General features: G+C 37.2%; 1 protein-coding gene and 1 long non-coding RNA gene across 4 annotated transcripts in view; one reads left to right on the forward strand and one right to left on the reverse strand.

The window, feature by feature from the left end:
* STARD13 (StAR related lipid transfer domain containing 13) overlaps positions 1–15,241 on the forward strand; it is a 573,794-nt gene that overhangs the window by 121,795 nt on the left and 436,758 nt on the right. The window lies entirely within an intron of this gene.
* LOC132657298 (uncharacterized) overlaps positions 1,601–15,241 on the reverse strand; it is a 50,092-nt gene continuing 36,451 nt past the window's right edge. Inside the window, exon 4 of the long non-coding RNA XR_009595230.1 lies at positions 1,601–15,012. This is a non-coding gene — a long non-coding RNA (uncharacterized LOC132657298). The remainder of the gene's footprint in view (positions 15,013–15,241) is intronic.

Consider the following 15,241-nt stretch of genomic DNA (forward strand, 5'->3'; position numbering starts at 1 on the left):
GGAGGATTTTTAAGGGAGTTAGATTTTGATCCATTGGTCCATTTTCATAAGTGGCTATAGATCTGTTTAGATTTTCTATTTCTCATTGCATCAGTTTTGTTAAATTGTTGTTGTTGTTGTTCAGTCGCCAAGTTGTGTCCAACTCTTCACAACCCCATGGACTGCAGCACACCAGGTTTCCCTGTCCCTCACCATCTCCCAGAGCTTGCCCAAGTTCATGTTCATTGCATTGGTGATGCCATCCATCCATTTCATCCTGTCACCCTCTTCTCCTTCTGCCTTCAGTCTTTCCCAGCATCAGGGTCTTTTCCAATGAGTCCACTCTTTGCATCAGGTGGCCAAAGTATTGGAGTTTCAGCTTTAGCATCAGTCCTTCCAACGAGTATTCAGGGTTGACTTCCTTTAAGATTGACTGATTTGATCTCCTTACTGTCCAAGGGACTCTCAAGAGTCTTCTCCAGCACCACCGTTCAAAAGCATCAATTCTTTGGCACTCTGCCTTCTTTATGGTCCAGCTCTCACAAATGTATGTGACTACTGGAAAGATCATAGTCTTGACTTTGTTAAGTTATGGTTTTCTAATTCATCACAGACCAAAACTTTCATGAAATACAAAATTATGTGTTTGTATGTTGCAGCCATATAGAAAATACTTTCTAGGGTCTAAGCATATACTCTCAATTTCTGTGTGCTTACTTCATTGCAGGCTGGTAACAAATACCTCACTGACTGGTTAGCTGACTATATTGTGCTAGCACTGTTTTACAAAATCATCCATTTGTCAAACTTCACAAATCCATTACCATGGATCATTGTTCATGATATCTCATATCATCTTTAAACACTGCTATTGTATGTGTGGCTATATTGTGTATTCAGTCCTAGTAACAGGAAGTGTGAGATAATGGAAAGCAATTTAGTCAGAAGCAGCAGCTTAATCCACAGCCTTGGTGTTTATGAGCTGTGCAACTTTGGGCAAGTCACTTCTCAGGGATTCAAATTCTTTTTTCGTAAATTAGGTCAGGGCTTTTTTTTATAGATAAATTTGCTCTCTCTTCCAATAAAGCACTTTCTTCAAATGGAGTCTAACACTGAAACGGATCAAAGTGGAATAATTCCGTTGAAGAAGAAAGTGGTAGTGCCCTTGCCCCACTCTTGCCCACCCCCAGGAAGCCCCTGAAGCACTTCCACCATGCCCCCTAGGGCTAGCACAGCTTCCACTACTAGTCTACCTTGCAAGGATTTGAGGTGAACTTTCCTTGAGCTGGCATCTAGCCAACAGCCAATACTCAGCCAAAGTGATTACATTAAGTACAATTTCCATGAGGACTAAAGAGTCATCCAAGTTTCCTAGCAACAGAAATCAAGGTCCACTAGCTACAAGAGTAAAAAACATCCTTTCAAACATGGGAAAAGATGGTTAATTGAGTTTAATCCTTACTCTTTATTATGATGCAACAAATAGAAGTGATCTTCAGGGCAACAATAATTTTCCAGTTTCTTTACCCTCAATCTTCCACTATCTCCTGAGCTGCCACATGAGAATCATCTACTAAAAGACAAGAGTAGAATTTCCATTTTACTGAAAGGTGCTAGTGACTTTTTTTTTTTTTCTTTTTGTGACCCATTTTATTTGAGAAAGGAAATAAATGAGAGGAGAATGATAATAATGGGAGCATTTTCTTCTTTCAATAACATAGTACATGGAGGAAATATTCAAACACAAGTTGAGCGATAGCATTGGTTTCTTTATTCTTTTTTTTTTTTTAAATGAGCATCATGTCTCCATTTTATAATTTGGAAAAATTCACTCAGAGGTTAAGGAATTCATTTAAGTTCTCAGCCCTGTTATATGGAAGATCCAGGGGAAAAATAGTTTTTTAAAAGGCTGATTTATAATTTTTATTACAGTATTAACTTATTATAATGATTTGGTGAAGGGTTTATTTATAATTTCCTTGTTTCTCCCTAGTTTTCACTTCAGAAAAATTTAAGCCTAGAGCAAAAATAGATTATGAATAGCAAATAGACTTCACCTAGATTCACAAATTAACATTTTATCCATTTGCTTTTTTTGTATGTATGTGTATATGCATTTTTAGGCTGAACTATTTAGTTATTTGGGCTTCCCCAGTGGCTCGAGGTAAAGAATCCACGTTCCAAGCAGGAGACGAAAGTTCAATCCCTGGGTTGGGAATATCCACTGAAGAAGTAAGTAAGTAAGTAAGTTAAGTGAAGTCGCTCAGTTGTGTCCGACTCTTTGTGACCCCATGGACTGTAGCCCACCAGGCTTCTCTGTCCATGGGATTCTCCAGGCAAGAATACTGGAGTGGGTTGCCATTTCCTTCTCCAGGGGATCTTCCCAACCCAGGGATTGAACCTGGGTCTCCTGCATTGCAGGCTGGCACTTTAACCTCTGATCCATCATGGAAGCAAGGAAATGACAACCCACTACAATATTCTTGCATGAAAAATCCCATGGACCAAGGAGCCTGGAGGGCTACAGTCCATGAGGTTGCAAAGAGTCAGACATGACTTTGCAACTAAACAACAACAATATTTAGTTACTTGAGAAAGAGCAACTCACAAATACTTTATATTATATATCTTATAATATATATTATTACACCCAAAATGCTATTAACTACCCATGAAAATTAAGTAAATTGACTATCATCTAATACAGCCTATATTTAAATTTCTCCAGTTGTCTTTTTAATTAGAGGATAATTACTTTACAATATTGTCATTGTTTCTGCCATGCATCAACATGAATCTGTCCCCTCCCTTTTGAGCCACCCTCCCCATCCCACTTTTAAGCCAATAGGTTGTCACAGAGCACCAGCTTTGGGTTTCCTGTGTCATATAGAAAATTCCCACTGGCTATTTATTTTACGTAATGTAATGTATAGGATTCAATGCTATTCTCTCAAGTAATCCCACCCTCTCCTTCCCCTACTGTGTCTAAAAGTCTGTTATTTATGTCTGTGTCTCCTAAATTTCTCCAATCATCTTAATACTCTTTCACAGATGTTTAACATATTGGATCCAATTAAGATCTGCACTATACATTTGTTTTTTTATCTTCCTTTTTTTTTGGTTTGGTCTTTTTGATCACTTTTATCTCTAGTAGTCCTATCTCTAGTCTGTTTCTCACGACACTGACTTTTTCTATGTCCAGAATAGTATTTTCTGGAAAGTGCCACATCCTAAATTTGTATATTATTTCTTTATGAAATGATATAGGCTACACATTTTACCAAGAAAATTACATGTGATCTTATATATTTATTATATCACATTAAACAAAATCAGGTGAAAAATCAAGTGGTTTCCCTACTGGTAAGTCTGTTTGATCATCTAGTTAAGATGGTGGTTAAACTCTTCATTATAAAGGTACATTTTTCATTTGTGGTATTTTTAAGTAGTGTTAATTGTGAAACTTTGAGATTACGTGATTTAGTTCCACATTAACTTTTAAGCTAATGATTTTTAGCATCTATTGCTGATCCTGATCTTGCCAGAATCATGTATTGACAGTTGCAAAATGGTGATTTTCTTAGTTCTATCCATTTCTTTCACATTTATTAGTTGGTATTCTGTTTAAAAGATGAGTCTCTCTCTCTCTCAGTGGTTTTCTGTGTCTGTCTCTCTCTCATTGCTAGTTCAGCAGGCACTGTGCACTGTCTTTTTAGAATGATGTTTTTGATAAAAACTCCTCCATAAAAAGACCTGCTTATAGGAAATGTTCAGTTGGCAAGGCACAGTAATTTAAGATCATTTGTCCACGGTGTCTTCCAAAGGCTTAATGAGGAGGGTACAGCCAATTATCTTCATCTGAGCTTCCAGGAATGCAGATTTTACTTATTAATAAGGAAACTGATGAACAAGGTTATTAAGTAACTAATGAAAATAGAGAAGTGTATATAAAAGAAAAAAAAGGGTAGGGATCTTTCTTAAGAGTGTTGCTGAAATTCTCAAACTTTGCACCTGATTACCAAGCTAAAGAAAAGAGTTCAAGGTGTTTTTCTTTGGAAGCTTTTGGGCTTCTTAAAGGAAAGGGTCTAGTTCCAGTGTTATGAGTGTAATCATTGCAGGAGGAGTTCACTGAACATGTGAAATGTTTCAAGGCTGACATGCAATGTTTCCTTAATTGCTGCTTTTCAAATAGTGTGTGTGTGTGTGTGTGTTTTAGTTGTGTCCAACTCTTTGTGACTCCATGGACTGTAGCCTGCCAGGCTGTAAGGAATTTTCCAGTCAAGAATACTGGAGTAGGTTGCCATTTCCTACTCCAGGGCAACTTCCCAACCCAGGGATCAAACCCACATCTCTTGCATCTTCTGCACTGACAGGTGGATTCTTTACCACTGCACCACCTGGGAAGCCCCTTCAAATAAATTAATGAGAGCAAAACATACACTTAATATAGGTCAGGATGTCTGAAATAAAAACAAGCACAAGAGGACCAAAGACAGGACTGTTTCTCAAGCGAAGCTGAAAGAAAAACAACTGGATGATGTTTGTCTGAAGTTTCCACGTTTTGAAACTCCCTCCTTGCAGATATGACTGCCAGAAACTTTCTTACATCATGACAGTTTGTGAATATTTCCTTAGCTTGTTATAAGGGAAAGAAAGCTCTTGAGATCCAGATTTCTTATGATCATGAATCACTCAGGAAACATTAAGGAGGGTTACTGCTTTCTTGGCATGGATTTACAAGTCAACGACCCAAAGATGAAAGAGACCCATCACCTGACTGATGGCACCTCCAAAATCTCTATCTAGAATTTTAAGAAAGAAATTTTGGAGCTAAGAGATTTGTTATGAAGCTATGTTTGCAATTCTGGTGAAGTTTTTTTTTAAACTTAGATTATATGTTTTAGGTCAATTAAAAAACTGGCCAAGTTTTTTTGAAAATGTCTTTACTCATTCTTTACATAAGACTGAAAAAACATCAGTTATGTTTATATCAAAAAAAGGAGGAGACATTACTGATGAAAAATATGAAAAAGTTGTGATTTCTTCTCTCACATTATATGATAGCAGCATTATTTCTATACCTGAGGACCTTGTTTTAACCAGGGGTGATAAATACATAAGCAAATCATTATAATATAATACAGTTTTAGTGGGTTAGATGAATGAACAAAAAGACATTTTAAAAAAATGAGCTAAAATCATTTGAGTTTGACTAGGAGCCTAAGGGCACAGCTATGAGATTTTCCTTCAGAGACATTTGTGGATAGAGCTTGATATAAAATTTGGACTTCTTCCCTTTATCCTTTTGTTTCTATCCTAAAATCAAAAGTTCCTAAGGAAATTTGACATGCATCAAACCATGTTTTTCTATGTGATAGTTCTAGGGAGGACTAAGTTCAAAGGAAGCTGTGTGAGTGGGTTATAGGTAGAAAATCTCTGGCAGTAGAAGAAAGAGCTTAGCAGGAAGAAATTGAGACTCCTCACTTCCTCACTGAAGAAGTGGGAGCAGAGATAGCTGTGCATTTCCAACTGGGCAGAACTTTAATAAAATAACTGATGTTTTCAGAAAACAAAACAACAACAACAACAACAAAAACATTAATGTCAATCCAGGGAGAAAAGATCAAGGGCTCCTTAATGGCCATGTGAGGAGTGCCCTAGAGGCTGGGTTTCAGTGGTAAAAACGTCATGACTAATAGGCACATTATTGAGGAAAAGTTGTAGAATAAACAGCAGTATTCACTCATTTATTTTTCTGTCAGTAAGACATGTCACAGTTTAAATCTACCAACTAATAGCCATTAACATTAATCCAATTTCAGATTAGAGTTTGAGCTTCTTGAAGGCAAAGATCAAATCTTATTTATCTACATTTCAGCAATGCCTACTGTTCTACCCACCACATAGTGGAGTAAAGATAGTGTGACTAAATGGGAAGAGTCTCGATAATTCTCTTAATCAATATATAGAAACACAGGAGTACAGCAATGGTTAATAATGACATATATGCCATTTATATCACTGTGTGGGTTCATGACATAAACCATGATGAAGAGACCAACGGTTAGCCTTTAAAACAAGATGATTGAAACAAATATAACTTTTCAATTACTATGACAAATATATGCTGTTTCCATGTTCAGGCAACCCCTAATAATGACAGTAGCCATCAACTTAATAAATCATAGCTTAGAACACACTATCAATTCACATATGATTTGCTGATGGTCCCTGCACTTGAGTCAATTTGGTAGTACTTGGAAGAGCATCTGATTTCAAACTCAGGTTACAAATCCCAGAGAGAAATACAATCTAAAGAGCACATGAATAAAGAATTGGCTGTTCTAACACTTAAGTTTCAACATGATTTGTAGAAACCCAGTTAGAAGCTGTGTTTGTTGGTTTTAATAGAGTTGTCTTGCAAAAATTTGTAAGGAGAGTATTTTAGGGTATGATTAAATCACTGGGATTTAAATCTGGACACTCCATAATTGCTAAAATCTGTGTCACGCTGACACAACAAAACTTTTCCAAATCACTGTGTTATTATTTTGCAATAAGCTTTAATTGGTATTTAGCTCCCCTGAGTGAATCTGTTCTTTAGGACACACATTAAGTCATTTGTTTAGAGTTCATCTATATATGCACATCTCATTTATGTTTATTGAAGATTTTATTATATATATATATATATACACATATATTTATACATATATGTTAATATAAAAAGGAGACGGTGGCAAGATGTTCCTACTCAATGTCAGATTTTTAAAGTAATTCTAGAATAATATGAAGGTTCCTCAAAAAATTAAGCATAGAATCACCATACAATCTAGCAACTTCATTTCTGGGTATACACTCAAAAAAACTGAAAGCATGCACTTTGACACACATTTGTACACCCATATTCCTAGCAACATCACACACAACAGCAAAAATGTAGAAGCAACCCAAGTGACCACCAACAGATGAATGGATAAACAAAATATGGACTATATATACATGTAATGAAATATTGTTCATCTTTACTAAGGAAGGAAATTTAGTTACCTTTTACAACATGGATTACAGACATGTTAAGTGAACTAAGTCAGTCATATATAGAAAAACACTATGTGATTCCACTCATATGGGACTCATAGAGCAGTCAAATTCATAGAGACTGAGAGTAGAATGGTGGTTGCCAGGGGCTGGGGGAGTTAGTGTTTAATGGGTATGGAATTTCAGTTTGGGAAGATAAGTTTTGTAGGTGGATGCTGGTGATGGTTGCACAACAATATTAATGTATGTAGTACCACTAAACTAGACACTTGAAATGGTTAAAATATTAAATTTTATCACAATTTAAAAATTAAATAATTTAAAAATAATCCTAATATTTTAGCAAGGTCTGCTGGAAAACTGAATTTTACTGTTTAAGCAAATTATACTCCAGAGGTTATTTTACCTTTTGTGGGATCTCATGATGTAACCAGAAATGAGATAATTATCTCATTTAATTATCTGTAGCCTGCGAGGCTCCTCCAACCATGGGCTTTTTCAGGCAAGAACCCTGGAGTGGGTTACCATTTCCTTCTCCAGGGGATCTTCCCAACCCAGGGATCGAACCCGGGTCTGCCACATTGCCTCCCACATTGCAGACCAACTCTTCACCATGCGAGCCTCCAGGGAATCCCTGAATTTTATTTTCAGTTCAGTTCAGTCGCTCAGTCGTGTCTGACTCTTTGTGATCCCATGAACCGCAGCATGCCAGGTTTCCCTGTCCATCGCCAACTCCCGGAGTTTACTCAAACTCATGTCCATTGAGTCAGTGATGCCATCCAACCATCTCATCCTCTGTCATCCCCTTCTTCTCCTGCCCTCAATCTTTCCAAGCATCAAGGTCTTTTCAAATGAGTCAGCTCTTTGCATCAGGTGGCCAAAGTATTGGAGTTGCAGCTTCAACATCAGACCTACCAAAGAACATCTAGGACTGATCTCCTTTAGGATGGACTGGTTGGATCTCCTTGCAGTCCAAGGGACTCTCAAGAGTCTTCTCCAACTCCACACTTCAAAAGCATCAATTCTTTGACACTCAGCTCTCTTTATAGTCCAACTCTCACATCCATACATGACTACTGGATAAACCATAGCCTTGACTAGATGGACCTTTGTTGGCAAAGTAAAGTCTCTGCTTTTTAATATGCTGTCTAGGTTGTTCATAACTTTCCTTCCACGTGTCTTTTAATTTCATGGCTTCAGTCACCATCTGCAGTGATTTTGGATTTTATTTATATTTTACCAAAATTTTAAAATAAATGATTTAAAAAGTAACCCTAACATTTTAGTAAGGTCTGTTGGAAAACAAACTAAATTTTACTGTTTAAGCAAATTATACCCTAGAGGTTATTTTACCTTTTTTTGGATCTTGTTATGTAACCAGAAATGAGATAATTAATTACGGTGGAAAGAGCCTTGGCAGAATCAGTACTTCAAACAAGACCTCTCATAGAACTTGGTAGGTAGGTTTTGTTGAACCTAAAACCCATGCAAGGCTCAGAACATAGTGGGTATCTTCAAAGTTGGATAGAAAGACATCACAGAAATTAGGGAAGCAGCTGCTACCTGAAGAGCCCAGGCAATTACCACCTTCAGGGATTCTGTTAGTCCTGGATAAGGGAGAAAGGAACTGATCCCATCTCTAGAGAGATGAGACGTGCTGGGCAAGTGTATCTGACACAGGAATTCAATCCAGAGACTGAGACACACAGTGGGGGTTGGGAGGCAGTTTAAGAGAGGGTAGTCTTGGAATAAGAAAAAAAAAAAATTGTTATTAGTATTTGGAGCTCAAGTTCAGAGAATGTAGTAACTTATGTTGTGGCCCCTTGGAATTGAACTTGGCTTCTTAAATCCTTTCCTGACTTAAGCAAGACTGGAATGGGGCTGAATCTTCACTTGGAAGTCATGTGGGTCTTATTATTCCAGAGGAGAGAGTTCAGAGGTTGTGGGTGCAGTGAAAGTGAAAGGGAAGTCACACTCACTCAGTCATGTCTGACTCTTTGAGACCCCACAGACTGTAGCCTGCCAGGCTCCTCCATCCATGGGATTTTCCAGGCAAGACGACCAGAGTGGGTTACCATTTCCTTCTCCAGGGGATCTTCCCAACCAAGGATGGAACCAGGGTCTCCCACACTGTAGGCAGGCTCTTTACTGTCTGAGCCAACAGGTAAGCCCTGGGTGCAGAGGGAGTGGAAAAGCTGAGATTAGGTCTTGAGAGTTTAAGGAAAGTTAACATCCTCCACTCCACAATTTGGTGAACGTCCTTGTCATGGTTTACAGACACACAAGCAGATCCTCAGCCGTGGAATGTTGACCCCTTGTGCTTCCAAGCATCTCAGGAATCTTCCCATTCCTCTATCAGCTGCCTGGCACCATTCCGTAGTCCCTCTGGCGTTCCATTTTCTCCTGATAATGTTCTGAGCTCAACCATTCCCAATCTAGTTCTTCTCTTTCCAATACACTCCAGTCCATATACAGGGCAGAACTTTTTGAAAGGGTTCAGTGTTAGGGCTGTATTAGTTCCACTTTGTAGAAAGTACTCAATAAGCATCTGTTGAATTTTGTCAAAAATTTTCTCAACAAACAAAACTTTTTCAATGCATTAGATTTTCTCAAGTTCTCAGCATACCCTGGTGCCAAAAAGGTGGCCTGGGATGGAATTAGGAGCTAGCTATTAACAAGCCCTATGATCTTAAACAAAGTATTTATTTTTTGCTCTCCTTATAAAATGATTCTTTTAAGTCCTCAAAAGACATTCTTGTTCCAAAGTGTTGGATTATCAGGGATCACAATTGCACCTCTGATGCCTGGGGTCTCCCATTTCCTGTAAATAGTTAATCCCTGGCAAGGGCATGAACCCTTAGGGTTCTATCCCATCATCAGTCTACTAAGCCACATGATCTTTCTTTCTAATCATCTTATGACTCCCTCCTGATCTCAGATCTGAAATAAACCTTTTGGATTTGGTGATAAATCATAGCAAAAAAAAATTGAATTAAACATATAGGGTATAAAACAATAGCTTGAAAACTGGTACAAATTTTAATAATTATTTTCATATTTTGAATACCAAAGATGATTTGATTTATATGCTTGAATAACTAAAAAAAGAATCTTTTAAAGCTGAATTTTTAAAATCTGTCCACTAGTCTCAAACCATTTGGCTTCATTGCTTTTTAACTAAAATAAAGTGAACTAATTCTGATTAAATTTGAGTGAGGTAAAAATCTTCAGCATAGATAACAAATTATATGCCAGATATTGGCTTCCTATGATTCCAAACCATGTTGCTAAAAAGCAGGCTTCTGGCAGATCTTTAATTATCAGTGTTAGTAATATGGACATCCAAGCCTAATGCATAATATGAATATAAAATACATGATTAATATAAAATGCACGCTGAAAGAATTTTAATTAAGGAATGAACATCACTATTGCATTAGCTTTCTTGAGTAGGTCAGAGCTTAAATCTGTCCAAATAATAGATTTTTATGTTTCTCTTCTTTTTCCATCTATCTCAGGGCAAGAAATTAATTTTTTCCTGTTCCAAAGTCATCACTGGATTAATGACTGTCATATGAAGCCTGGCTACAGGGAGCTCCTCAAATACACAGCCATGTGTAGCTCCTGAAAAATGAGCAGAATCATTTTTCTCAAAGTATGATTATAGTGGGATATCAAATAGATTATTTTTTTCTGAGAAATAATTGTTAAATTTGTCCTGATGACAGTAGTGAAATGAGACTCAGAAATATTAATGCCTTTCCCTTCCATCATGCCTAGCTTATGTTGTCATAGACATTGTTTCAATTTATAAAACCATTCTGAGCACACTGTGTAAAACCTTACTGAGCACTACATATGGAAAAACACAAGACTCCTGCCCTGCAAGAACTTATATTCTAATAGAGGTCATACAATCTCATCCACTGATACATGCATATAACACAGGCAAATAAGCATTTTTTAATGGAAAATTAGTTCTCAAACTGGCATTTCTTTCCTAATATTATAAAGTTCCAACAGTGAGAATTTTCTTTGGTAGTCTACAATATCACTTCAGGTACTATTAGCTGGACCTTACACCCAGAAGTTAGAGTGGATGGATGCAGTGAATGACAGGTAGAGTTCTCTGAGATGCGGATTCTGACTAATTCATCTGCCCTTGCCTTGCAGGGGCAGATGAACCTCTTGAGCTCTATGGCAACCGAGACCAGAGCAAGCAGAAAGCTCTTGGAGGAGGATGCTATTGATAGGAATCAGGCATGTCTTAAAAATGAAATGAACACAAAAGTATTAAAGGACTATTTTCCATAATATTGCTCTGTTATACAAGTGCCAAGGACCTTTTTTAAAAAACTGTGGTCTGGAAAAAAAAATAGTAGGTCCTCAAAGCATCTTTGGGACTAGATATGTTTAATGCCCCCTCCAAAATGCTTTGAGGACATAAAATTATTTTTTCCCAAACTGCATAGTGATACTGGGTTATGAATGGTTGGTCAGAAAATTAAACAAGGTACCAGATCTAGTTCAGAAATTAGCAGGGAAAGAGAATCATCTGAAAGCTTGTTTTTATTTAAGATGTTATGGGTGTCTGTCTCTTGCATTGAACTGCCTCATGAATCCTGGTTCACCAGTACCTGACTTACTGTAGGTGCTCCATAAATTGCTGGGTGAAGAAGCCAGCCTGTGGGTTAAATGAAGGGGTAAATAAGTGAGTGAGAAAGTGGGTGAGTGAAGAATAAATGAATGAATGAATGAAATGTTTACCAGGAAGTACATTAGAAGGCAATGATCCTTGAACCTCAAACTGAAGATGAGTAAATGCTTCTTAAATCCTAACTGACATAACATTTGGAATATGCCCCTTACTTCTAGCCAAGGGCCTTCTCAAATTCCTCATTTCAATTACGACAATCATACTGAAGAGAAGCAGTCACCTTCTTTATTTTTAAGCAATTTTCTTTCAATCAACATTTAATTATCCTAAAGGAGGAAACCAATGGTGCAGATAATCCCCCAATCTCTTGTTGGAATGCATTATATGATGGCTTTTTACAGTAGTTTGCCTTCCTAATTATGTTTTGATTAGGTTTCTATTACAGTTATCAAGAATTCTCTTAGCAGAGAGGACAGCAGGTCAGGCAGCCCCAAGAACACAGTGATCATTGCACTGAGGTTGGCTGGGACTGATCCACACCTTAATTTAGGCCTTTCTTTTTCAATTGCATAGTGCTAACCACTTTGAGACATAAAAAGTCACAGAAGATTTTTAGGGCTAATTTATTCAGCAGCCAGCACTGAGAATCTTTAGAAGGTAGGTTCTTTTCTACCTTTGTCAAAGCAAAGAGGAATAAGATACAATCTAATATAATAAATAATGATATATAAGCTTGGAATTTCAGGAACTCACTGCCTAGCCAGTATGATATAGGCAATACAAGGCAATGTGTGCTAAATGACAAATGGGCTATGGGAGCTAGAAGAGTAGGAGAGGTCACCTGAGGTGAGAACTTAAGGAAAACATTAGAGGAAAGTTACTTGATCCAGGTCTTAGAGAAGTGATATTTGAATGAGTGGAGGAGATTCAGGATTCTCTACAGCAGCGTTGTTCAATGGAAAGACACGAGCCACATGTGCAAATTTAAATATTCTAGTAGTCAATTTAAAAGGAAAAGAGAAATGGGCAATGTTGATTTTAATAATGCATTATATTTAACCCAACATGTTCAAAGTATTTTAACATGCAATCAATATAAATTAGATATTTTACACACATTGTTTTAGACTAAGTCTTCAAAATCCAGTGTGTACATTTGCTGCATATCTCAGTTCAGACTGGGTTTCCCTGATGGCTCAGTGGTAAAGAATCTGCCTGCAATGCAGAAGATGCAAGTTTAGTCCCTAGGTCAGGAAGATCCCCTGAAGAAGTAAATAGTAAACCACTCTAATATTCTTGTCTGGAAAATTCCACGGACAGAGGAGCCTGGGGGTCTATAGTACATAGGGTCGCAAACAGTCAGACATGACTGAGCACACACACACGGAAGTGATCACTTCAGACTAGCACACTGCAAATGCTTGACAGCCATATGTAGTTAAAGGCTTCCATACTGAGAAGCACAGCTTTAGAATCTTGCTTCTCAAGCTATGATTCGAGCATCAGTCTCATTGGCAGCATCTGAAAAAACATTAGACAGGCAAGATTTCAGGTTCCACCCTAGACCTACTGAATCAAAATCTTCATTTTAGCCAGATATGTAGGTAATACTACAGGTTCATATTAAAATTTGAGAAGCACTAGTCTAGGAAGGTGTAGTGTAGAGAAAAGATCTGAATGATAACTGGGAATTAGGAGCACTAAAGAAATGTTTAAGAACCACCAATGACTATAATGAGTGAGAAGGAGAAGAATTCAAGGGTATGTAGGTAGTTGTTTATAAGGAACCAGATAAAACCATTTTAATCTGAGTGTTTTATAATCTTCAAAATGAAAATAATCCAGCCCATTTTGCAGGGCTGTTAGGATTAGAGACAGGATGATAAAGCAATTCACATGATGGCCTGGCTTCTGGACATGGAAGTTTTATATAACTCTATTACTGATGATCAAGAGTCAGATGAAGACTCTAGTGCTGCAAGATTTTAACTACAAGGAACGTGTTTGATATCATATGAAAATTAATCAAATAGGGAGAAGTAGAGAGCATCACTGTTGTCACAAGCACAAATTCTGGGTGACTGACAGAATTCTCAAGTGAAAAACTCATGTCAGAGCAAATTCACCCAAGGTAGGATGGGAGAGGGGAAATTCCCTCAGAGGTCAATGCACATGTTAGAATTCATACATTACGTTCATAAGTACACTGTGGCCATCCCTCACCAAAATATGTTGCATAACTTTGGGTGTCTGATTTACCAATTAATTAAGACTAAAAGGACCAGATAACTGGTCTGTGTGCTCATCTAACATCTGGCTATTCCACTAAATGGCATGTTGGTCAACATGCCTTATTCTGACTATCAAAAGAGGTCAGCATATTTGGGAATATTATCCAGCTGTAAGTAATGCAATACTAAGGAAACCTGCTAATATATTTGCTAGAAGTTTTACCCATCCCTCCTTTATTCTAAGGACTATGTATCAAAAATATCAACTATTACAAAAAGAAAGGGAATTGATTCTGTGGGAATAGAAAGGTTCTAGTTTGGGGAGTCATAGTTGTAGTTGAAGCTGTTCTAGTTCTGTAGTTCAAGTTGCAGCTCTGACATTGTTTTCTTAACTCAGAATTTTAACCGCTTGTGGTCTCACTTCTGACCTATTAAAATAAGGTTTAATAGGTTAATCTCTTCCTTTTCTTATCTTTTAAAAAATAGAGTACTGACTGAATAACAAAAGTGCTTTTCTTAAATATACATTCTTAAATTTCTTTAGTCATTTCCAGTTGTATTTTTGTTTTTTTCAAGTTTTTACTTTTTATTGTGGTGAATACAACAGAAAATTTACCATGTCAACCATTTTTAGGTGTACAGTTTGTAGCATTAAATACATTCACATTATTGTGCAGTCATCACCACCACTCATTTCTAAACAATTTTTATCTTCCCAAACTGAAACCGTACTCATTTAACACTAGCTCCTTCGCTCTGTTCCTCCAATCACCATTTTATCTTCTCTCTCTATGAATCTGGTCACCCAAGTACCTCATATAATTGGAATCCTACAGTATTAGTCCTTTTGAGTCAGGCTTATTTCATTTAGTATGATGTCTTCAAGGTTCATCCACTGTGCAGTGTATACCAGACTTTCATTCATTTTAAGGTGAAATAATCTTCCATCCTATGAATGTGCCACATTTTATTAATCTACATTTAGGTACAGTGGCATATGCTTTGAAGATGTAAGTTGCTGAAATTCACTGTAGTGGGGCTGGAACAGGGAAATAGATGCATTGGTGTATTTTCTTGGACGTCAAGGGTTAATGGTGCCTTTTCCTAAACATCAGGAAAGAGAACAAAGAGCATACAAGGTTATTATTTATCACGGTTAGGGGTTGATTGATGCTGAAGTATAAAAACAGAGAAAAGCCTGTCTGTCAAAATGTAAGGGAAGGACAAACTCAACAATTAGAGCCATCAAAAGTCTGAAATAAAGCTTTGCAAAGACTAAGAAGCAACTTAAGCACCCAGTGCTGAAAGAAATGTGGGAAATAAGGCACATTTT

Source organism: Ovis aries, chromosome 10, assembly GCF_016772045.2.
Source record: "Ovis aries strain OAR_USU_Benz2616 breed Rambouillet chromosome 10, ARS-UI_Ramb_v3.0, whole genome shotgun sequence".
Taxonomy (NCBI): Eukaryota; Metazoa; Chordata; class Mammalia; order Artiodactyla; family Bovidae; genus Ovis; species Ovis aries.